Source organism: Onychomys torridus, chromosome 9 (genome assembly GCF_903995425.1).
Source record: "Onychomys torridus chromosome 9, mOncTor1.1, whole genome shotgun sequence".
Lineage (NCBI taxonomy): Eukaryota > Metazoa > Chordata > Mammalia > Rodentia > Cricetidae > Onychomys > Onychomys torridus.
Window position 1 is genome coordinate 61336541 of NC_050451.1, and position 25978 is coordinate 61362518.

The 25978-nt window shown below is 42.7% G+C and overlaps 1 protein-coding gene across 4 annotated transcripts in view; it reads right to left on the bottom strand.

The window, feature by feature from the left end:
• Positions 1–25978, bottom strand: part of LOC118591302 (cysteinyl leukotriene receptor 2-like) — a 64510-nt gene that overhangs the window by 18432 nt on the left and 20100 nt on the right. For 2 of the 4 annotated variants that reach the window (XM_036199489.1, XM_036199488.1), the window contains one exon: positions 5971–6189. The gene's annotated coding sequence lies outside the window, so the exon portion shown is untranslated. Of the gene's footprint in view, positions 1–5970; positions 6190–10786; positions 10835–12309; positions 12362–25978 lie in introns of those variants that run through there. The other 2 variants (XM_036199491.1, XM_036199490.1) reach the window with 2 other exon arrangements.

Below are 25978 nucleotides of genomic sequence, written 5' to 3' on the forward strand. Positions count from 1 at the left end.
ATTTGCTGGGAGGATACATATGAATGACACATAGGCCAGAGCCTGTGTCATAGAAAACACCAGAAAGGGTCACTGTATCTGCTGTTATTGTACAGGATCCCCAAAGCAGTTCCCTGTTATGCAGAGAGAACGTGGCCCTCCTCCAGGCCAGAAAATTCCACACGCGTATTTGTTTCTCCAAATTCTAGACAGCAGAGTACTGGACTAATAACTAATATGCCCTCAAAACAGGGACATAGCATTGAGACTCCCCCTAAAGTCTAAGCTACAAAGGTAGAGCTGAGCTGCAGAAGACCCTGAACTCATCTTGGAAACAAATGCAAAGCTTCATAGACCCTTCAGATTTTTTTTTTCCAAAGGTTGAAGCAAACTAAGTTATTGGAGACAAAACACACACACACACACACACACACACACACACACACACACACACACAGATAAAAATAACTGTGATTGTGACAGCCTCTATATGAGGAACTGGGCTTCCAGAGTCTGTTAGAAGGAACGGACACCCTGGCTCCATTTCCACTGTACTCAGCACCCTGGAGGATTTTGATGTCCTCATTCGTCCATCTGTGACTCCCAGAGTGCCTCAAAGGCTCCCAAAGCAGAAGCCACTCTATGGGCCACCAGACTCTTTGCTTGCCAACTGCCATTTATGTGTAGTCAATATCTGGGTCCGTGGGGGAAAGGTTTGCTGGCAGCACCATTGGAAGCCAGAACTCATCAAACAAGCATGCATGGTCCTGGCAGCCCCGAGAGGAGGTCCTTAGTTCTCCATGTCACATTCTCTACTTCAGAGACTGCCGGGAGCTTCAGAGGGCCTTCTCGTGGGGTGTCCAGGCCTGAAGCTCCCCCTCAGGAGCCTGTGCACTTTGTGTCTCATTTTTGTCTTCTTTTGGGGACAGCCACCAGTTCATTCCTCATTGGAAGCCTCAGGATTATCATGTCCTCTCCTCTTGGAGGCCAAGCCAAGGGTACACTGACTCACCCTGGCACTCAGCATAGAGAAATTTTAGTGTTATTCAAGAGATATTACAGGTTCCTTGTGTGGCTTGACACTCCTGAGGAGCAGTCTCCAAATCCATCTGGTTTCCATCAGGGACTGCTCTGAGGGAATAGAGAATCCTTGAGGGCCAGGTGGCAGAGTGACCTTAATACATAATTGCTCCAACAGGCCAAAGTCCCTGTGTGGCTCCAAATGCACCAAGAAATTTCTTTCTTATAATTGCCAGATCTAACTGTTTACTCTGTAACTAAAATTATTGCTGATCTGCAAGAAGACAACAGGCATTAAAGCCTCACAGAAGGTCAATATCCATAAATGCAAAGGATACCCTGACTCCAAGAACAATGATAGCATTGTCTCCTTCAGCTCACCTTTCTCTCTTCTAAATCCCCTGTTCCTTTCTCTGCTACTTGCAAAGCTAACTTTTCTGCCATGTGTATCCTAACCACTAACATTCAAGCACCACAGTAAATAGATGCATCAGTGCTCAGAAAGCATGTATAGAAAGTTCTGGCCTCCTTGAGCTAAGACTTAATTTTGTAAAGCATTTTTTTTTTTACTAAGTGTTGACTTCTGTATAATTCCCATAGCTTTCATTAACTTTGGTTAGTATCATGAGTCCACAATATCTATTAAACCAATAGATTTTATTATATTTAAAAAACTCAACTTTGGGGCTGGTAAGATGGCTCAGAGATAAAGGCACTTGCCATGCAAACCTGATGACCAGGTTTGATGCCCAGAACTCATGTAACATTAAAAGAAGAGAATAGACTCCACAAAGTTGTCTTCTGGCCCCCCCACATTCGCCATGACATGTGCATGCCCCTGCCAAGACATGTATCACACACACACACACACACACACACACACACACACACACACACACATACGATAATACTACATTGTTGAAACCTCAACTTTCTTGTTTTCTAATCCACTTCATTGGTGCATTAAGGGAGACTGTAGATAACCATTATTATCTGGCATCTAAGTAAGGCTGCTCACTTGCCTCAATTAGTCTGCATTGAGTCTCCCTTCCTGAGTGCCCTGCTTGTCTAAAGGCAGAAGATTGGCAAACACTCTCTGAGAGAATGCTAGGGTATACAGACTAGTTAACTGCTTAAGTGGAGTGGGAAGAGGAGATGGAGGAGGAGGAGAAGGGAGAGCAGGGGAAGGGAAGGGAAGAGAAGGGGAGGAGATGGGAGGGTAAGGGAGGGGAGGGAAGAAAAGGGGGAATGAGGGGAGAAAAGGGGAGGAAACTCTTCTGAGTATGTACTTTCAGTTCCACCTCACCACCTAGTTATCATTTACCTAATCTTCAATTCCTCTCTAAATATCATTCCTTTCACACAATATATACACGACAGAGACAGAGAGAGAAGTTTCTAAACCCCAGGTCTTGACTGCCTGTAGCCCAGAGATGTCAGGTCTTTGCAGTTATCCCAAAGCGTCACAGTAGCCTCCATTCCATCCTACCACCAGGATGCCTACTGCAGTCCCTCTGTAGGCCTAGCACGTGTGACACACAAATGTGCTGAGATGAATGACCTCCACGTCATTACTTCCTCATTTCATGTCTCCCAGTAAACATTTGGGGAGAAGGGGGGATGTCAAGTTTTTTTTGTTGTTATTATTTTGTTTGTTTGAGTTTGTTTTGCAATGAAATGCTGTTAGTGTTTTTCCTTATAATTTTTTTTCTCTAAAATTCAGATCAAAGATCTGCAAATAGGATGCGAAGACAGGAGGGCTGGAATCTGGCTCATTGGTAGAATAGTAGCCTAGCATGTATGAGGTCATGAGTTCAATTCCCAACACTATCAAGGCGGAAGAAAGAGTCTAAGGTCAAGGACAATGAGGCAGGGCCTGACGCAAAGGTTCTGATTTCAACATGTAGGAAATGATGCTGCTACACAGGCTGGACAGCAAATTCTCTTTCTGATTCTGTGCCAGCAAGATCCCTGACAGAGGTCTGTGCCTGTTCAGTGTAAGCTGTTTCCAAATCTCAGGATCTGCCTAGCAGCAGAGTTCCTGAAAAGGCAAGAGATGAGCTTACAGCAAAGAAACAGTTCCAATCCGATGGGAATTTCCCTTTAGATAGTGTCAAATAGTACATTTTCTCCGTGGATCAGTTCATAGAAGTTGGCAAATAAAGGTCATCAGTAATGAGTATAAGCTGTGACTAGTCCACAGCCATTGGTGAGTTACTTTATTTACACCTTCCCATTTTTCTCAATGGTGTCTATATACTTAATATAATGCCAAGACTCTATCTTCAGATTCTTCATGCAGTACAGTGGACAAAGACACACATAAATCATTCCTACATAAGGAGGGAGCTAGTCCATGCATGAGCAATGCATGCATACAGTACAGTGCATTTCAAAAGGCTCTCAAGCAAAAATGAGCAGTCCAAGCAAAATGCTTATCTTCCTTTGTGTTATCCAGCTTGCTATTGCATTAGCCTAAGCTCTGAGTGGCTGCATAATCCCTTATGAGTCTTTTCTCCTATAAGCTTGCTTTTGGGGGACCAGCACGTCTTTGATGCCTGCTGTTCAGGACAAACAAGAAAAATAGGAAGGGGCCTGGAGTCTGGAGTACACAGGAGGTACTAGGTATTAGCAATAACTGAAGCGATTCTGCGGTATAGGGAAGGATGCCCATGATCCTTTCCCCACAATTGTGGGGGCCCCAGGTAGATAGAGTCTGAAGAATCCCAATTTTACAAGTCTCAGCTCTGCTTTTCTGTCGCATTATTTCACCCCTCTTAAAAGCCTCATCTGCTGGAGGAGCGAGAGTAAAGGAGAGGATGAGAGTGGCGCCATCAGTATGGAGTCTGACACACTAAGCGCCTAGTCCACACAAGCCACAATACAACGTGTGACAGACACGGGCAACACTCAGAAAGGAATACACAGCTTCTTTCTAGCTAACTGGAAAACAAGTTGCGGCCACTGCATCTGGAGAACCAGACAGGCACAGTCAATTCTATTCAATTCTGTTTAATTTACTTCTTGTTTTTGTTGCAAGTGTTATGTTAATTTAAAGTGGAAAAAAGATAAAAAGCTGAATCGTGTGTAAGTGACAGGTTTTGCCAATCAGACAAGTCTGAAATTCTGTATGTATACTTCTTTTTCTCTTTCTCCAAATACAGATAAGTATCTTTAAAAACAGAGAGCGCATATTATAATGCTATTTTGTATCCTACTTTTTCTTGCCACTGAGACATGATCACCTCTTTTTTTCTAAGTGATATAATACCAGTGCCATCATTTACCTATCTAATAATATACAGATATAAAGAAAATTCATTCATATATATATATATATTCATAAAATAGTTATTATTATTGGGGTTATAAGGATGTAGCCATGTACTCTGGGCTTGCCAATTTGTTTCTACCTTGGGAAATAACCTATGATCCCAGGGCTTCATTTTTGCCATCTCTAAAATGAGAAATACACTCTTTATAAAGACTGTTGCATAGGTCAAATGAACAGATACATGAAAACGTGTTTCTGTATAGTAAAGAACTACATAAATGCTTATTCTCATCAAAGGTGCTGAACAGACACTCTCCTCCATGGAATGAAAACAAGAGGAAATTTGTTTGACACCCTGTTGATCAAAGTAAGGTCAAATATACCCCTGTGGGGAGCTCAGGGCACAGCCAGGATGGCTTCAGCCTGTTTAGTTGTCTTTTTTTCTGTCTACTCTTCCTGCAGGGAGAAACCAGAACACAGTTCTGATATGAATTCAGTCCGTTGTTTTTTTTTTTTTTTTTCTTAGAGAGACATGGGATCTAATGAAAATCATTTCTTCTGGGAAGCAGGGTAAGCCATTATCTACCTGCTACACCCAGATATTAAACGTCCATCTCTTTAATGACCTTGAAGGTTATAAAAGAAAGGAAGTCTGGCTGCCTTTTCAGGTACTGGTACACATGAACTCAATGTTAGTGTATTTAGAACCTTCTAGAGCCTCCCCTTCTCTAGCTCCTACCTTCTCAAGCCCTAGAAACAAACCTACCTCCTTCAAGCATTGATGGATTGGAGCTCTCAAGTAGGTTCTAATCTCCGAAGTGGAAGTGTTGAAGTAGACAGCAGAGATTTCTAAAGTTCTTCTATGTCCCATAAATCAGCTCTATATCTTAGCTTACTTACATGGTTAAAGAGAGACTTGCCTTCAATTGTATCTTGTTTCTCCATTGATATCATGTTCAGGTATGTGTTAGAGACAAAGTATTTCAAACAACTTATTTTTTTTAAAACTGACCATTCATTAATATCATCTGGGAAGCAATAGCAATCAAAACACATTAAAGACTGGTTAATAGCAGAAAATCAGTTTTTGCTATCATGAGATGTGAGTGATTCTGACTGAGGTGCAGCCCAAGCTGAAAACACTACAGGTGTTCCGAAACGAACAAAACCACGGAAATACACTTTTTCAAACATAATCCCTCTACCAAAGGCAAGACTTGGAGTAGAAAAAAAAATCTTATGGAATAAAATATATGCAAAATGGAAAAATTCTATATGGCCTGAAAGATGGAAATTTCTAGTGCCTTATATGGCAATTTGCAATTGTGATTTTGCAGAATTCATGGCAGTGTGGCACAAGCTTTAATAGAAGGAATGAATATAAGCTTGTTCATATTTTATAGATACAACTATGAAAGGAAGCTAAAATCATATGTGCAAACAAACAAACAAACAAAAAAAAAAAAAAAAAAAAAAAAAAAAACCTGAAGGAAATACTCCCCAACTGTTAATCAAGTCTATCTTGTGGTTTTCTTCTTCCTTCTGCATTTTTTGTACTTTTTTTTTTAAGTCTAAAACATATGTGCTAGAACAAACATTGATAGGTGAACAAACTAAGCTTACTTTCCATATGCCATTCCTCTAGGAACCATCCAAGCACAATTTTCAGTAACAAATCGACCAACCAGACAACCTACCTGTGTGTCTGCCTTCAGCCGCCCTGCCGTCTGTCTCTGCCCTCACTCCTGGCTTTCTCCCCAGTAGAAGGCAGCTTGCTTGTTCATTTAAAGCAAAAGCGAAACAGCCATCTGTGGTTTATGAACAGTGTCAGCCAATAGCAGAAAAAGAAGGAACTTGGGTCAGCAGGTCCTCAGCTTTGTGGCAGGATCGTGGGAATGGGTGCTGGCTTCCTTCTCCTGAAGGCAGAGAATTTCCTGTTAGTGGCTACCTTACCTAGTCACCCAGGAATTGCCCTCCTGTAATGACTGGTTTTTTGTGTTGGGGGTTTTCTTTTCTTTTTCATTCTTTCTTTCTTTCTTTCTTTCTTTCTTTCTTTCTTTTTCTTTCTTTCTTTCTTTCTTACCTAGTCACCGAGGAATTGCCCTCCTGTAATGACTGGTTTTTTGTGTTGGGGGTTTTCTTTTCTTTTTCATTCTTTCTTTCTTTCTTTCTTTCTTTCTTTCTTTTTTTAATCATATGTGATGGGCAGGGAGCGGAGGTGTGTGGAGGGACAGTTAAGTGGCTTTTATTTCTCTGAAAGGGTTTCTGTTTCCATGACAAGCCCATCAACACCGCTTTTTACATTCAGTGCTGCAGAATGCTTTCAATCAAAACACTTACATCGCCCTCTGGCTTCCTCACGCACTCGGGCAAAGGCCTTACTCATGGTACTAAAAAGACTCTCGAAAGGTCACGGAGGGTCTCAAAGCTCGTGTCATGTGTTCCCCTTTCCCTTTCCCGCTTGCTTGAACGGGTAACTGTGCAAACTCTCTCAACAGGTTCTCAGTCCATCTAGCTCTTTCCCTAGCTTTCAGCCTGGTCCCCCTTTGCCTCCTGTGGTTGCTTGAATGAGAAATGCCCCGCAAAGGCTCAGGTATTTGAACTCTGGGTCCCCAGTCCCTGGTGCTGTTTGGGGAGGTGGTATAGCCTTGCGGAAGAATCATGCCCCCCCTCCCGTGGTGGGGTCTGAGAGTGTATATAGCCTCACTCCAGTTCCAATTTGTTCTCTCTGCTTCAGGCTTGCAATTAAAGATGTGATCTCTCTCTCAGCTTCCTGCTCTGGCTGCCTGCTGTGGCGCCTCCCAAGTCAGATGCACTTGCGTTCTCTGGAATCATAAACCCCAACAAACTCCTTCTTCCGGAAGTTGGCTTTGGTCGTGATATTTTATTATAGCAACAGCATAGTAACTAATAGCCTCCTTTTCAGATTCTTCCTTTTCTACTAATTTGCCAGGTGTGAACTTTTCCTAGAGATTTGTCTTCTGATCTCTTTGCTCTTCTCTTGCCTATGTATAACTTATCCTCAGACAAGACAACATTTAATATGGCCCAGAGTCTTTATTTGTCTCCCCAAGTCTTACTACCCCCTTGTTCCCCATCCATGCCAGTGGCACCACAGTAAGCCCCCCAGTAATCCAATCATAAAGACAGAAGTCACTCAGTGCTTTCCTGTCTCCCACTCCCTACATTCAATGCATTCCATTGTCCTACCTGCAAGGTATTTCCAATATCCCAACCCTGTCCAAACCCTCTCGTTTTGTGAATGGCCAGCTGTAGAAATGGGCTACGACTATAGCCCAGTGGCAAAGTATTTGCTTAGCATGTGCAAGGCCCTGGGTGTGAGTCCACAAATAGAAAGAAGAAATAGAAAAGCAAAACAAGGGAAAAAGTACAGCTACACTGGGAAATAAAGGGTTTTAATACACCTTTCAAAACTGCGATGAAGTAAAATTATGTTTGTAAATTATATCATCCTGTAGAGAGACACAAAACACAAAATGTGTTCAAACTAATAACCCAACAGAATAAGGTTGTGGGACACTAAGTCAACACACAAAGCAGCTGCATTTCTCTACATTAATGAATGACCAATCCCAAAAGGAAGGATTTCACTTATAAAGCATCAAGAAGAATAAAATACCAACTTAACAAGAAGGTGAAAGACATACACACCGATGGCTTCAAAACATTCACCCCCCCAAAAAAAAAACAAAAACAGAGTAAGTAGAAAGACATCTTATGCTCATGAATTAAAAGACTTAAATATTGCTAAGATTTTAATGCAATATAAATCAGTACAAAGAATTGCTGTGTTCTCTATCATAAGTGTGCGCATTTATGCCTGGATGTTCACTTTAATTCCATTAATCAACATGTCCTTTTTCATGCCAATAACATGCTGTTTTTATTACTATAGCTCTGTAGTACAGTCTGAGGTTGAGAATATTAATACTCCAGCAGTTGTTTTATTGTTCAGGATTGTTTTAGCTATCCTGGGGTTTTTTGTGTTTCCATATGAAACTGAAAATTGCCGTATCAAGAGCTGTGAAGAATTATGTTGGAATTTTGATGGGGATTGCATTGAATCTGTAGATTGATTTTGGTAGGATGGGCATTTTTACTATATTAATCCTACTGGTTCATGAGAATGGGAGATCTTCCTATCTTTATCATGTTGGAAGCACAGCAAGAAGATCCTTTTGTCCACAGATCACCAGGGAGACAAGGAATATCAAGCGTGCAGAGATTATGGGAAAGATGTAAAACCTGTTCTTCTATCCAGAAAGCTGAGAATTGGAGATGATTAACAGCCTAGTGATCTGCATAATCTGTTGGGCCAGGACATGTCAAGCTCCCACAACCAGGACCAGAGGTGGCCAATAGTCTAAATGACCTTTATGCTATCTGTATGACTGAGACCAGGCCAGATACTTCCCTTGAACTAGTACAAGTAGCCTATCTCCAGAGCCCATCTTCCTGGAAGATACTGCATGTGCCCTGAGTTGAGTTTTGATGTAATTATGCTTTCTTATACACAAGGGATGGTATTAACCATGAAATTTTTTTTCCAAATTATACTGGGTTTAAATATGGGAGCAATAAATCACCTGGCATCAGACGCCCTGATGTCTTGATCCAGGTTGACAAGGTCGATCTGAACCAAGTTTTCATTCTTACCTCTTTATTTTCCTGCCTGCTGTAAACACCTGCAAGGTCCCCTTCAGGTGATGAAGGAGGGAATATGAGGAGAGACAGTTAAAATGAAGGGCCATTTCAGTGGTAGCATAGAGATTCAATACAGTAAAAGCTTCCTAAAATATATATTTTTCAGGGTTCTCTAGAGGAACAGTACTTATAGAATGAATCTATGCGCACGCAGGTATGTGATCTATTAGAATGGCTTACAGACTATGGTCTGTAAAATAAGTCCCTCAAAATCAACAGGATAGATGCACATATGAACTCACAGAGACTGAGGCAGGCATGCACAGGGCCTGAACAGGTCTGCACCAGATGGGTTCCTAGAGCTGAAAGAAGTGGACAGAAGCCACCATCCCTGACTCAGAATCAATCTGCAGCCGATAACCACTTGCAAATGAAAATTTAGTTTCCTTCAAGAGAGTCTCACTGGGGAAGCAAACTACTCCTAATGACAGGCTGCATGCCCAGCAGTAGGTAGCCAACTGAAAACAAACTCAATGGCATCTTTGGAGGTTCTAGTCTCATAATGTCATACCAGGGATTTTTTTCCCTTAATCTTATCTATTTTTTGTTTTATTTTATTTATATTTTCCCTCTTTTTAACACTGCAGGTCCTTTACATACATATCATGGCTTCCAGTTTTGTGTTCTTACAGGTTTTTTAAGTAAGCAAATGAGTAATTCTTTGCATCTATATCTGTTTCTTGTTTTCTCTTAGGCTCTTTTAGGTTTGGTTTATCCTATTCCAACGTGCTTGGTTTTGTTTTATCATGTCATATTTACTATATGTTTTATTATTATCCCTTTGAATCCTATTTTTTTCTAATGAAAGACAGAAAGAGGGTAGATACTGATAGGAGGTGAGGTGAGGAGGAACTGGGAAGGGTAAAGGGATTCGAAACTGTAATCAGGATATATTATGTGAGGAAAAAAAGCTTGTTTTCAATCAATGAAAAAAAACCATAATAACTTCATTATCACTGTTTATTAGGGAACTGAGTTGAGTTTTGACATAATTATGCTTCTTGTACACAAGGGATGGTGTACACAAGTCAAAACTATAGTAAGATACTACTTTGTACCCATCAACTATTACTTTAAAACAAATCAAAATGCCAAATGTTGGCACACAAGTGAAGAAATTGGAACTTGAGCTCGCTTGTAGATCATAAGACAGAATATCTACTATTAAGCACAGGTTAGTGATTTCTTAAAAGGAAAATAGAATACTGTATTACCTCCACAGACTCTTAGACAGAAGGAGCTAAATGAGGACCCCATAGGGGTCGAAAATGTTTAGCTCCAGAATAGGCCCACAACCGAGAGTCACTCTATGCCAAATGGAACTATTCATTTCTTTCAGGAACAAAACAAACAAAAGAGTATTTTAGGCCTGAGAGAGGATGAAAATAAAACATCAAAGAGTCCAGTTGTGTTCGGTAGAGTTAGCAAGCACTTACTTTAGAAAATAAACCAAAATAACTGTTTATTATGCTTCTGTAGCCCCCTTACGGGAACGAGACCAGGGCATGGACATCAAGGACCCCCAACCTCTCTTCACTGGACATGTGGAAAAATGGACACCCAACCACCGGACCAGTTCATGTGAATGCAGCGTTACCATAGACCTAGAACCGAGGGCGGTGACTAAAAGGCTTTCCCACAAGCTACCATGCTGCCATCCTACCCCACTCTCCTCCACCTCAGCTCTCCTCCAACCCTTAAAACCACTCATCATAGCACCCAGCCCCATCCATTTCCCGCCACTATTGCCAAGAGATGAAACAAAGAAGTCTTCCTTACTCTCCCTACCTGTAGCTCCCTCAACCATTCCAAATCTTGAAAGTTGGGGGAATGAAAAGACACCTCTTTGGAAGTTCCAGGCTGCTGGTGCTGTGATGACGGAAAAGAGGAGGCTCCTGGAAATATAATAAATATGTCTCAAAGCTCTCTGGTAATGGTTATGGCTAGGACAACACAGGAGCTTTTCAGCACCATGTACCTTCTTCATACAGCCTCAGGAAAGGGGCTGGAACCAAGGCTGCCACTCTGAGATAAAGGTCCCCTCTGGACAGAGGGACTCTAACAGTTGATAACCCCATTTGGAAACTCAGAGTCTGTACATTTACCAGGAAGTGTGAGGAAAGAGCAAGACATTTTAAGAAATATTTAACTCCGCAATAATCACTAGGCAAGCGGCTTTTATTCCTATAATAAAAGTCCAGTAAACTGACTGATAATCATTTGAGTAGAATAAAACAAAACAAAACAGAAAAACAAAAAACAAAAAAATAGCTCTCTCTTCCCAGAGCTCCTTCCTACACATGTGTGTTGAGTGTATATATAAGAAAGATGTGGTGGAAATGCTTCTTTCTGCCTTCCCTCTGAACTGGTAAACCAGGAACAAGGTGAAGATCCCTGACTCAAGCTGGTTTACTTTTGTGTAGTCCTGGCTGTCCTGGAACTCACTCTGTAGACCAGGCTAGCACCAGACTCAAGAGTCTGCTTCCCAAGTGCTGAGATTTAAGGCATGAGCCACCATGCCTGGCTTTCATGCTGATTTATAACGATGCAGGTAGGGTATGTATTCACTAGAAATTGAACTTGGAATTTGAATTTGGTCTTTCTTGGCCTACTGATCTTCAGTCTCCACAGTGGACCAAGCTGTTGCTCCCAGGGAGCCCTCTGATCATGGGGACAAACAAACAGGACACCTGAATGCCATGCTGTTAAGCTGGACTCTTTGGTTAGGTGCAGTAAAGGCATTTTTGACTTAGAACAAGACTATGGGGAAAGCCCTTCGCAGTCAAGTAGACTCTGCCCTTTTAGGACAACCCAGCACCTTTTGAGCACTGTAAGATAAAAATCTTCACTAACAACTGCCTGCCCTAGTTTGGTCTCTGTGGCTGTGATAAACACCAGGACCAAACTTCAACCTAGGGAGAAAAAGGTTTATCTGCCTTACACTTCCACATCACAGACCACCATTGAGGGAAATCCAGCCAGGAACTTAAGGTAGAAAATTGGAGGCAGGAACTGAAGCAGAGGACTCTGGGGGTAGGGGCGCTGCTTACTGGCTTGTTCCCCACAGCTTGCTGAGCCTGCTTTGCTAACCAACCCCAAGACCACCTACCTACCCAGGGGTGGCAGCACCCATAGTGGCTGGACCTCCATTATCAGTCGTGAATCTAGGGAATGCCCCCACAGGCTTCTTACTAGCAATCTGATGGAAGCCATTCCTCAGTTAAGGGTCCTCTTCCCAGATGACTCTAGTTGTGTCAAGTTGGCAAAAAAAAAAAAAAACCACAACTCACCAAGACAGAAGAGTTACTTACATAGTGTTACACAGGGTTCCACACTATGACATGTAATGCTTTCCTGCTGTGACAATTTGGCCGGATGCAATCTGTTGTTCCCTTTAAAGAGACAGAGAGAGACTGAAAGAGAGGCTTTTCATTTTGTTTTGTCTTATTTTGGTTTTGGTGGTACTGGGGAATGAACCCACATGCTAGCAAGCACCGGGCCCATTCTAACACTAACTCCACAGGAGTTTCATGTAACCACAACAGCATTTCTTGGAGGGAGTAGGCCATACCAGGACGTGACTTAGAAACTTTAGGTGGAACATGTTTCCTGGAGGACACACATCTCACAGACTCTCTAATCATAAACCCACCGGCCCTGCTTTGAACTCCCAGCAACATGCAAATTAGAGAAATGAACTTGGTGGCACATGAAATTTGAGGAACGTACTCAAGCCACAACAGTAGCATTCCAGAAAAGAACCGCACAACTAGAGCCTCAGCAAAACACACATTGTGAAAAACATGCTAAACGCACCACCTCAGTTCCAAACCTGCGCTGGCTCATCGGCCCCTTTTGGTCTCTTCAAGTTCTCACTGTGAGGTCACAAGCCCTATTATACCAGAACCCCATTATCAGGTCTGCTCCTGAGAGTCTCGGTCTTCAGTCTGAACACCTGAGTCCTTCATCTTCCACTTCTGTGACGGAAACCCTAAGTGCAGGGTAAGAACAAGAAGAACTGGACCAAAACTCTGGGAGACACACAGAGAGCCCTCCACAGACTTCTGCCTACTGAGAGCCTTCCATTCTCTGGAAATGGGGAGGAAAAATGGACACAAGATAATTAAGTCCAGTTCCTGCACTCAAGGGATCTCTGAGGCAAGCGTCTTTTTTTTTGCATGTAAACTAATCATAGTAACATCCCCAAAAAGACAACATGTGGGTGGGTACATGTCCCTGTAGACACTTTGATGTGCTGTCATTTGTTCATTTAATGCTTCCTCTAGTTGACATAAATTTGCATGCAGCCTTTTCCCATCTACTTTGAAACACAAACATTTCCCATATCATCATAAATATTTTAGTGAATCACATATTTGAACGACAAGACACGCCCAAGTTAAAAAAACTGCTTTCATGGTTAAATTTCCCTCCATCCATGAAGCTTACCCCAACTTGAGGCTAATGGAGTGTGTGGATAACTCTAGGCTGCCTTGAGGAACAGAGAACAAGTTTGCAGTCATGTGGAACATGACAGCTGAAGGAAGAGCTCGAGAAGAGTAACATCACAAATCCAAAAGTTGCTTCTCATCGCTATAACCAAGTATCGTACATCAGCTTACAGTAGGAAAGCCCCTGATGGTCTCAAAGCTCTCAGTTCCTCATGGTGGAGAGGGCAGGGCACAATGGCACCACTCAGTGTGGCAAGTTGGGACAGAGAGAAAAGAGGAATGATGGCCATTCCTCTGGATTTCTCCTTCCCGCTTCTACAGTGTCCAAATCACAGCCCATGAGATTCACCCCCCACTTTCAGGGTGGGTCCTTCCTCTTGTTAACCCATCCACACACCCAGAGATGGTGGTTCTAGGTCCAGTCCAGCCGACAGTGAAGATTAACTATGACGTATTCTCCATTCTCTGTTTTCTCTGGATTGGAACTGAATTTGGAACCAGAATTTTAAGCATGAGTACAGGTGACAGGAAGTGGACCCTTTCCAATAACACAACCCAGTAGCCAGTCTTGGTCCTAGAGCACCCCAGGTGAATCCCTTCCAGGGATTTCCTCCCAGCTGTAGGCAGAAAACGTGTGGACCACATTGCCAACAGACTTCTCTCTGGGTTTCAACCTGCCAATGCGTGGAGGCAGCGGATCACAATGGCATCAGGGATGACAGATGAAGTACATTTGCTGTCTGTCATCCCCTGCCATCTGTAGACAGAGTGACCAAAAAAATCTGGGGACTTGGAGACATGGGGAAGTGTGGGAAAATTTAGGGACATGGGCAAGTGAGGAAATGATAGACTGGAAACAAATTACCACCTAAATGAAGACTTTCTACCCAAAAAGGACTTCATTTGGTACTTCTCCCATGGAGAGGGGAATGGCCCAGAGCCTGGGTCTGTTTGCTATCAGTCTATCAGTTCACTTCTTCACCTGTCCTTATTCCTCTGTGTGTGTGTGTGTGTGTGTGTGTGTGTGTGTGTGTCCATCTCTATGTCTCTGTCTCTATCTCTGTGTGTGTGTGTCCATCTCTATGTCTCTGTCTCTATCTGTGTGTGTGTGTGTCTGTGTGTGTGTGTGTGTCCATCTCTATGTCTCTGTCTCTATCTCTGTGTGTGTGTGTGTCCATCTCTATGTCTCTGTCTCTCTCTCTGTGTGTGTGTGTGTCCATCTCTATGTCTCTGTCTCTATCTGTGTGTGTGTGTGTGTGTCCATCTCTATGTCTCTGTCTCTATCTGTGTGTGTGTGTCCATCTCTATGTCTCTGTCTCTGCCTCCCTCTCTCTGTCTTTGTCTCTGTCTCTCTGTCTCTGTGTGTGTGTGTCTGTGTGTGTGTGTGTCTCTCTGTGTGTGCGTGTGTGTGTGTGTGTGTGTGTGTGTGTGTGTGTGTGTGTGTGTGTGGTGAGGTGAGGGCACCCCTAAAACTCAGACTCCCGTGTTGACTCAGCTCCTTGCTGTACTGGGCGTAGGTGGGAGGAGAGAAGTAGAAGAAGCAAAACACGGAGCACTTGTCTCCACTGGCTCTGATGACAGCACTTCTAGGGACGGCTGTGCATCCTCTGTGGCTCTGAATACTGCCCAGCTGGCCAGCCACGCCCCCACTGTGGGAACTACTACTCCAATGAGCTCCTCCAATGAGCTCCCAGTCACGGGAGGAGCCCTTGTTCCCCACAGTCAAATACTGCAACAGCTACAGGGTGCCTTCCTGTGCCAGTCTCGAGCTGCATACCTTGTTACGTGTGTGGCCATGCCATGTGCACTCATTTGACAATATGTAAATAATGAAGGACCTACCTGTGTAAAATGGCTTCTGTCATTAGAAAATACTAATGATATGAACCATAGATCCCACTGACATTAAGACTCATCTCGCCATATTAGGAAATTCTCCTTACTGGAAAAGAAAAAACAAAAACAAAAACAAAAAAAAAAAAAAAAAAACTGTGGCTCCCCCTAACGTTGTTGAGCATTTATATAATGCTTGTACTAATCTGACACTTACATTTATGACATAGTTAAGGAAATCCCTGAAACAGGAACTGTGGGTCCCTCTTAAACTGGGGGTGTGCAAATACAATGGGCCCCCCTAATAGTTCAAGAAAACAATATCAGAAAATGTATCATGCATTTGAGGTTTAAACATATTTTCATAGTGACCTTAATAGCTGGAGGCCTCACTGTTCCATGGAGCTAAGGAAATTGCATTATCTCTCCCAAGTCACTAGGGAGGTCCTCGCACCAAGCCACTTAGGAACAAGGTGGACAAAGCGGTTCACTGTGCTCTTCACAGATGAGCCATGAGACGCCCACTGGCGACAGGACAGCATGCATGCAGTGCTCCCATCTGCTCTGGAGAGGAGGGGGCCGGGCGTTGTGTGTGAGAAGAGGGCTCTGCCTGGTAGGCCCGTCAGGGCTCTGTTCAGTGGGGAACAGCAAGAGCTACAGAAGTACAAGTCAGTGAGCACCCTGCTGCAGCTAAGGCATTCTGACATCTTGGTTTCCCACACTACAGCAGGGGATGGTGCTTATCACTGCCTTCCTCTGGTACACACCGAACACTCCCCACCCCACCCCTGGCTTTGAACATGCTGACTCACTAGGAGCCTAGAAGTATGGAACCCCCGGAGAGCTAGAAGTTGTTTCAAGAAGCCAGCTCAGTGTAGTTTTACATAGTTTTTGAACTCTATAGTCTTCCCTTTCTGTATAAAGTGACAGAAAAAAAAAAAAAATGAAATTTTTCTTTAAGGGTTGGAACCAGAACATCTTACATGTTTTATGTATTCATTATCTATACTGTGATTTGTGCATAATACATGCTCAGCAAATATTTGTTGTAAATAAATAAAGTAATAGAATTGAGGGGCTGGAGAGGTGGCTCAATGGTTAAGAGGACCGGGGTTCAATTCTCAGCACCCACATGGCAGCTCACAACCATCTGTAACTCTAGTTCCAGGGAATCTGGTACCCTCACACTGACACCAACGCACATAAAAACAAATAAGAGTTAAGGGAAAAAAGAAATTCTAGAAAAAAATTAAATCATTTTTTTTCAACCTCAAGAGATACACAGAGGGTCCCATCTTCCTCCATTCTTCCTTCTACACATTTGCTTAACAGACCTAAAGCAGAGGTGTGTCAATACCATGCTAGATGGGTGTAGACATTAACACTGAGGACCCTTAGAAGGTCACTACCTGGTAGAGAGAGGCAGAAGGTAGCCCTTCCTGAACACTTGTTATAGTGGGTCCTGGAGGAAGGGTGGTCATTCTCAGGGCCCAGATAACTTTCAGTTGCCTTGTGGAAAAGATCCTTTGGGGCATTAGAATTACAGCCAAGAGGCCCTTCGGCCTTAGCAGGCCTCACCAGTTGCCTGGAAACTAAGGCAGATTATTCCACCCTTCTCCTGCCTTGGTCACGGGCATACCTGACAGACTGTCCAGATAACCCTGGTTACCTCTTCCTGAGGGAGGGTGCATCTGAAAAGGCATCTTCAAGGCGGGGAGGCAATAGTTGACTCTAGGAGAAAAGCAAGTACCCCAGGTGGAGGGAAGGCCTTCGGTGCTCACTGGGAATCACAGGAAAAAGTTCCAATCCCTCACCACCACGTCCAGTGTGCCTTACCCTCTCTCCTAAAGATAGCACTTGCTGTTCCCTCCACTGACACCTCAGAATTCATAAGTTGACACCTTCACCTCCAAGATGAAGATGATGCTTATGGAGGATGATTAGCTCATGAGGGTCAAGGCCTCATGCACAGAATCGGTGCCTTATATAAGCCGCCCCAGGGAGCTCCCATGTCCCTCCCGTGCGAGGGCACAATGGGACAACACAGCATTGTGTTGTCTGCAAACCAGTAAGCAAGCCCTCAGCCCACACCAAATCAACAGCCCAGAACTGGGAGGCTAAACCTCTGTTATTTTTCTCCTACCAGTCTGTGGGTATTTTGTCGTAATAGCCAAGACAGAATATGACTCTTTCTGAGCCCCTTTGCTCCCTGTGAAAAGTTGATAATAGTTACACCAGGTGATCATCATTACAGGGCAATGAGGTCGCTCTGAAGGTCAAGTCAATTTGCATGTAAAGTGCTTAGCAACTGCCTCATAACACAATACAATAAGGTAAGTTCCAAGTTTGGAGGCAGAAGACAGAGGGGAATTCAAGGTAAAGTTTCTCAACAAATCTATAATCTTTTTATAAAAAGTGTTGTTGTTCCCATTTTGTATCTGGATAATTGTTAAATAACTGTTTAAAGTTATTTTGAAGGGAGGGCCAGTGCGGAGGTCAGGCTTGGTAAGGAAGTCAGGAACACCTGTGCCCTGCCTTTGCACCACTCCAGGAAATCACAGCCTCTGTGTTAGTACCTGAAGCTGTGTTGGGGGATTTGTGGAGAGCAGAATCCAGGAAACTTTAAAACATTGGAATTGCTTAGACGTTTGAGCATAGAAACCTCGGGGGTCAGGAAAGCAGACGCCGGGAAAGCCACCTAAGCCTTTGGCCATTGTGGTGCATGCAAAGGAGGAATTGAGCAGCCCCATCCTGAAGCACCCCTGAGCACAGACTAGGGGGCAGCTCATGCCAGGCCCATTACACTGAACTGTGAATCCTGGCTAAGGAGAGCAGCTGCCCGGTGTCTCCATCTCTGCTTCCAGTTTAAGAATTTGCAGCTTAGCCAGTGTGCAGCCAACACTGTGGAGAAGCTCAAGGGAGAAAAAGGCAGAAAACATATGACTGCACAAGCCTTGTGGAGAAAGACCTGTTCCTCTGTACAGAAGCCAGAAGGCCTTGCTGGCTTTCTGAGCAGTCCCAAGGGCACTCTGGTCACCAACAGGTTACTCATAAAGGAAGTTACCCAAAAGTGCATAGAGAAGCTCCATGGAGCTTAGGAAAAGCTGACACAGGATGGAGAAAAATCTGAGAAATAGGGAGCTGACATCCAAAAAGAGAGAATTCCCTGATAGAGCCAACCACAGCATGTTGAGACAGTGCTTGAACAGAGAGGCATCCTGGGCTCTGGGGGAAGAATAAACTACAAACTCTGGAGGTAACAATGGTATTCTGAATAGCCTGGTAGAATCTGAACACTGGCTGGTCTCAGATCTACACTATTAGTTGCAAGAGTCTGTGAGGGAGGGGATTACATGATGTGAGGCTGGTGTCATGGGAAAGAGTTAAGATCTGATCAGTGAAGAAGCCAAAAGCAGCCTCCCTCCTCCCCCAGCGGAATGCTAGAGTGTTCCAAGATCTTGATCCCCTCTTACAGTAGTGCCAGTGTTTTAAGACGTCTGACACTACTAAGGTCATGTGACACTGTCTCCAAGTAACAAGCCAAGAATTGCCATTTCTCAGGAGTAGAGAAAAATAAAACATGTATGTAATTGGATAACGATTATCCATACTAGCTTGAGAATTGCCTTGAGAGTGTCCTGGGCAGCTAGCTCATTATCACATCAGGGAAACACTGGCAGAAGGTAGCAGTAGGAAAAATGCCTGACTCCTGGGTAACCTGCCTGACTCCTGGGTAATAGAAGATGCTTCAGTCCCAAGGCTATGGCTGCTGGGCTCTAGGGCTGTGGAGTCAACTTGAATATAACGGTTTGGGAGGTGTTTCCTGCCGCCTGTTTTCCTCTTCTGTGTCTGACCCCCTTTTTTGTTATTCCTCCTCACCATGTTGGGGTTTTCCTAGACTGTGACACCAGGGTGATCTCATCTTATGTTGTCAAACCACAGTAGCTCATCTAGAAACCCTCTCAATGCTCCTTTCCATGTCTGAATCCTACACGATGGTCAGAGCCCATGGCCCATGGCACTACGTTGGCCAAACCCTTAAACCCGACCCACTTCTGCGCAGGTCCTCTGGCCACGGTGAGCCTCTCACATACCTGAACTATTCGAATTTCCTTTTCCTTGCTGTCTCTGGTCTTTGCATCTGAACATCCTTCACTTGTAAATACAATGTGTACGCTTCACTGCTATTTCTTCCCAGTGCCTTGCTTTCTTAGGAGAGAATATCAATTCACCATTTCCAGGATCCCCTCAAATGACTGGTTTCTAACTAAGAGACTTGTACTGAGGTAATACCCACATCTCTCCCAAACCTTCCCCTCCCCCTCTCCCTTTCTCTCTGGTACTTAGAACGTGCAGTAGCTGCTCACATGTGTGACACCATGCCCAACCTGTTAGGTCAACCTGTTAGGTAGTTGCTGGGATCTGAATTCAGGTCCTCGTGGTTAACCAGCAGCCATATATAAAATATGTATGTTTGTTTGAAATGGAACAATTAGATTTAAGAATAACAGCTCTGGGGTTTGTTGCTGTTGTTGTTGTTGTTGTTTTAACAAAATTGTAAATCAATATACCTGTTTAGTAAAAATTGTGCTTCTCTTCAAAATATAAACAAATAACTAAAATGAATCTGTTCTGATTCATAATCTGTTCTGGAGCCTATGCTATGCCATCCTTACCCTCTTCCCATCCCCTGGCATTTTAGGGCCCAGGTCTAACTCTGACAGATATAAAGGCAAAGAGCCTCTTAATAGATGTGTTCTAATAAAAAAGAAACAGAGCCTAGTAACAAGGAGCTTAACATCTGTAGTTCAATATGACAGTACATAACTGTCACCTTAGACACAATCAAAGTTCCACAGGGTTTTTCATGTTGATAGTCTTACAAGCAGGTGTGGTGCCTGATTTTTATGTGTCATAGGGCTCAGTTGCTTGTCCCAACAGCAATAGCCATCTTATTGAGAGAACAGGTCAAACATTTAAACCAGAGGTTTTTGGAACATCAGAGAACCCTCAATAATGTGCATGAGCCTCATCCAATTGGATGAAGGTCTTGAGAACAAGGCCTGAGGTTTTACGGAGTAGTTCTCAAGACTGTAGCCTGAAGATAGAAGTTTCCAGTCCAGTGCCTGTGGGATCTGAGCGCAAGACAACAGCATCTGCTTTCCCCAGAATGTTCAACTTACCAGCATATCCTGTTTGTTTGTTTGTTTGTTTGTTTGTTTGTTTGTTTGTTTGTTTAACTGGCCAGCTTCCACATTGCATGAAATTAAGGAAATCTATGTGGAAGACTGAGGATGGAGACACTGAGGATAATTACCAAATGATCCAACTTCAGAAGCTTCTCACGTACGCCCCCTTTGCCTCAGTGCCCATGTGATACTGAGGCATGCCTTCCTGAGACTATAATTCCAAACATAACATCCAAGGAAGGTCCATCCCAAGCAGGAGGCAGCCAATTTTATTCACTGTGTGGCACTTTGAAGCTGCCTGGGGTTGTTATGTATGCTTTCCACCTTCTCCCCAGCCCGATCATACACTTTCCCTCAACGCTCTCTGCACCTAGCCCATCACTTGATATGCAGTAAGTGCTCAGTATTTAAATTGGCATGAGTTGAATATGTTCACATCGCTCCATTAGAAGATGTTCAGCCCCACAAAGGAGTGTCCTGGGCCGACCCCAGGGACAGAGGTGATGGAGAGACTGCCTCCACCCTTTCTGCTTCTTCCTTCCTGTCCTTCCATTAAATCTCATTCCTGTTCCTTGTTCTCTCTGCAGCTGGCCTGGATTGACATTTGCCAACAATTAGAAAGGAGCCACTGTCTGGAGAGCCCTGTGCTCAATGCTGGAGGGAGAAGGAAGGAAGAGAACTCCAAGCTCTTGGTTCCTTGGTCTCTAGCTACAGTGACCACCCACCTCAGTTATCTGTCCTCACATCTGTCTTCACCAACACCCATATCACCTCTGAAGTTTCTATTCCCATCAGCCACTTGTTCTCAGCTACCACCTCCTCACCCAGAGACCATGGTCCTATGCTCTAATCCTCTCCAACCCCCACAGTCTCCTGCCACTTCTCTGCTATTGTCAAATTCACCTGGGACAATGCCAGCCCTCATGAAGCCACATACAGCACCTCACTGTTCATTCTCTGATCACTGAAAAGAGACAAAAAGCCATTGTTTCTCCCATTGGTTATTTTAAATTCATAACATTCCCTAAACCAGCACTGCAGCTGCCTGAGAAATCCAGTCCCTCCACCTACAGCAATGTTTCTCAACCTTCCTAATGCTTTGACCCTTAATATAGTTCCTCGTGTTGTGGTGACCCCCAACCATAAAATTATTTTCATTGCTACTTCATAACTGCTATTTTGCTACTGTTATGGAATCATAATGTAAATATCTGTGTTTCCCAAGGGTCTTAGGTGACCACTGTGAAAAGGTTGTTCAACTCCAAGGGGTCTTGACCCACAGGTTGAGAACCACTGGTCTAGGGAGACTGTTAGGCCTTTTCTTCTCCTTCCTCAAATCTCCAACAGCTTTCTTCCCTTGTTTTCATGACCTCATGTCATAATTTACAGAAAAAAATATTTCTAGGTAGATGTGCACTCTCTCATGACCAGTACCAATACCTGTGCCTGAATGGGGCATAGGAATAAAGGACCTCACTGTTTGCCAAAGCCAACTTCTCTCCAACCAACCATCTTCCCTAAATCAAGCTCTTGTTCCCACAGTATGTCTTCCTTGCTGGGTCATCAATCACCATATTCATATGCCTGCACATTTAAGTATATTCCTTGTCCCCATGACCCTTTCTGGCCAGTTTGTCCATTTCTCTGTCCCTTCAGAGACAAGAGCTTGACTCTCTTTTCCTATCCCCTTTCATTCTCTTCACAACACCTCTCCCTTGTCAACCAATCAAGTGATCTTACTAACATCAGCAGTGGCTCATTCCCAGCCTGTAGCAGACCACCTGCAAGGGTCTGCCTTCCTTCTCAGCCTCCATTCCCTGGAGACTCCGCAGACACTAACAGGAACTAGCCTTCCTCCCCGACCCCACTGCCTGTGTCAGTTATCAATACCTGGAAGCATTGATCTACCAGAGAACCTGGTGGCCAGCCAGCCCGAAAGTCCTCCATTGCATTCCTTTCCTTCATTGCAAACTTCCCAGTCTCACCCCCAGCCTTGTAGAAGACCATTTGCAGAGGCCTCTCTCCCTCTCTGACTCTACTTTCTGAGGAATCCTCAGGTCCTCATGGCAGATCCAACTTTCTACCTTCCTGTGGACCCTCACAGCCCTTGCTTTCTAGACCATCCATGTTCCTCTCTGTCATCCCCTAATACCAAGAAACACATTCTACCTGGAATCCCTAGTGGCCACTCCTTGCAGGGACTCAGAAGCACTTCCTGTCAGGAAACCTACACCCACCACACCCTCCTAATAGCCAGAAAAGGCAGCAGAAACCAAGGAATGGAAAACCCACCCAACAAAGACAAGACCAGATATCAACACCTAGAATTACAACCATCCCCAACCCAGATGCCTAGATGCCATCATGAAAACACAATTGATAACAACCAAAACAATATGTCTCCACTAGAGTCCAGCAACTCTACCACATTAGGCCCTGAGAATTGAACCATAGCTGAAGAACAGGACAAAGTCCTTAAAATAACCTTTATAAATATGATAGAGGTCCTTAAAGAGGAATTAATGTATCCCTTTAAAAAAAATCTATGAAAACAAAAACAAACATTGGAATGAAGTGAAGAAAATGGTTTAGAATTTGGAAGTAGAAATAGAATCAATAAAGAAATTCATAATTGAGGGAAAATTTAGGAACTCAAACAGGAACTTCAGAGGCAACCCTCACACCAACAGAATACAAAAGATGGAAGAGAGATCTCTTGAAGAAAAGATAGGAGAAATGAATAACTCAGTCAAAGAAAATGTTAAATCTAAAAACATTCAGGCACAAAATATCCAGGAAATCTGGGACACTATGAAAAAAAAACTATGAATAATAATAGGAATAGAGAAAGGAGAAGAAACCCAGGTCAAAGGCACAGAAAATATTTTCAACAAAATTATAGAAGAAAATTTCCTTGATCTAAAGAAAGAAATGTCTATCAAAATACCAAGAAGTATACAGGGTATCAAATAGACTGGACCAGAAAATAAATTCCTTCATCACATAATAATCAAAACACTAAATGTACAGAACAAAGAAAAATATGAAAAACTGAAAGACAAAAAGACTAAGTTACATATTAGAGAAGACCCTTTGGATAACACCTGACTTTTCAATGGAGCTCTAAAACCCAGAAGGGCCTAGACATATATTCTAAAAACTCTAAGAGACCACAGATACCAGCCCAGACTAATATACATATCAAAGCTTTCAGTCACAACAGATGTGGAAAGAAAATCATTTGATGATTAAAAAAAAAAAAAAGAAAGAAAAGAATACAAATTTAGCAGTATCTATCTACAATCCAACCCTACAAAAGGCATTAGAAGGAAACTTTCAACCTAAAGGGGTTAACCACACCTAAGGAAAGACAAGGAATAATCCTAGACTAGCAAATATGGAAAGTAAAATCCAAATTATACCCATAAAATAACAGGAATCAATAAACACTGCTCATTGATAACCTTCAATATCAATGGGTTCAATACCCCCAATAAAAAGATGCAGTCAACAAACTGGATTCAAAACAGGATCCATCATTTGCTGCATCCAAGAAACATACCTTAACATCAAGGATAGATATTGTCCCAGGGTAAAATGATGGAAAAAGATAACAAGCAAATGGACCCAAGAAGCAAACCAGTATAGCCATTTTAATATCTGACAAAATAGACTTCAAACCAAAAGTAATCAGTAGAAATAGGGAAGGACACTACATACACAAAGGAGAAATTCATCAAAAGGACATTGCAATTCCAAATGCTTATGTACCAAACACAAGAGTGCCCAAGTTCATAAAAGAAACACTACTACAGTTTAAATTACATACTGACCCTCACACAACAAGGTAGATGGCTTCAGTACCCCACTTCCTCCAATAGACAGGTCATCCAGACAAAATCTAAACTGAAATGCTGGAGCTAAACAATGTTATACATCAAATGGACCTGGCAGCTATTTACAAAACATTTCACCTAGACACAAAATAATATATCTTCTTCTCAGTGCCTTATGGAACTTTCTCCAAAATTGACCACATACTCAGACACAAAGCAAGTTTCAACGGATACAAGAAAATTGAAAGAACATCCTGCATCCTATCTGACCCCCATGGATTGAAGCTGGATATCAACAACAGAAAGCTTACAAACTCATGGAAAATAAACAATACACTACTAAATGAAAAATGACTCCAGAAAGAAATTAAAAACTTCATAGAATCAATGAAAAATGAAAAAATAGTGAAGGCAGATCTAAGAGGAAAGTTCACAGCACTAAGTGCCTACATATAATAAAATTAATGAGATCTTAATGGCACACCCAGAAGCTCTAGAAGAAAAAGAAGAAATAACACCCAAAAGGAGTAGATGGAAAGAAATTATCAAGTTTTAAAAAAATTTTTAAAAAAGAATCAAACTCAGAACTGAAACCAATAAAACAAACAAACAACAAAAAAAAAAAAAAATACAAAGAATCAATGAAATGAAGGGTTTGTTCTTTGAGTAATAATCCCCCAGCCCAATTCACTAAAAAATAAAGAGAGAAGATACACATTAACAGAATTACACAAAAGACAGGAAGTCAGAACAGACATGAAGGAAATCGAGAGGATCATAAGGAAATACTTTAAAAACCTCTACTCCACAAAATTGGAAAACATGAAAGAAATGAATAATTTTCCAAAGTTAAGATACCACAACCAAGATCAGATAAACAATGTAAACAGACCTGTACCCCCTAGTGAAATAGAAGCAGCCATTAGAAATCTCTCAACCATTAAGAACTCAAGGCCAGATGGTTTTATTGCAGAATCCTGCCAGACTTTCAAAGAAGAATTAACAACAGTACTTGTCAAATTATTCCACAAAATAGGAACAGAAGAAACTTCACCCTTTGTTTTATAGGCTACAATTACCCTGATACATTAACACATAAAAACCCAACAGAAAAACAATTGCAGGCCAATTTCCCTTATAAATATAGATGTAAAATTGCCCAGTAAATATTTGCAAATTTTTAACTTTCAAACAGTCTTGAGACTGTGGAAAAACTATGGGAAATTTTGAAGTTGAACTAAATACACTTTGCATTGTTATATGATTATAAGTCTATGGGAGGGGGCAGGAAGTAGAATGTTGTGGTTTGAATAAGAATGGCCCCCACAGGCTCATATATTTGAATGAGTCACCAGGGAGTGGCACTACTTGAGAAGGACTAGGAGGTTGCCTTGATGGAGTAGGTGTGGCCTTGTTAGAGGAAGTATGTCATAGGGTGGGCTTTGAGATTTCAAAAGTCTCTCTCTCTCTCTCTCTCTTTCTCTCTGCCTGCAGATCAACATATAAGGCTTTCAGTTATTTCTCCAGCACCATGCATGCCACTGTGCTCACTGCCATGGTGATAATAGATTAAACTCTGAACTGTACGCAAGCCCCCAATTAAGTGATTTCTTTTATAAGAGTTGCTTTGGTCATGGTGTCTCTTCACAGCAATAAAATCATGACTGAGAC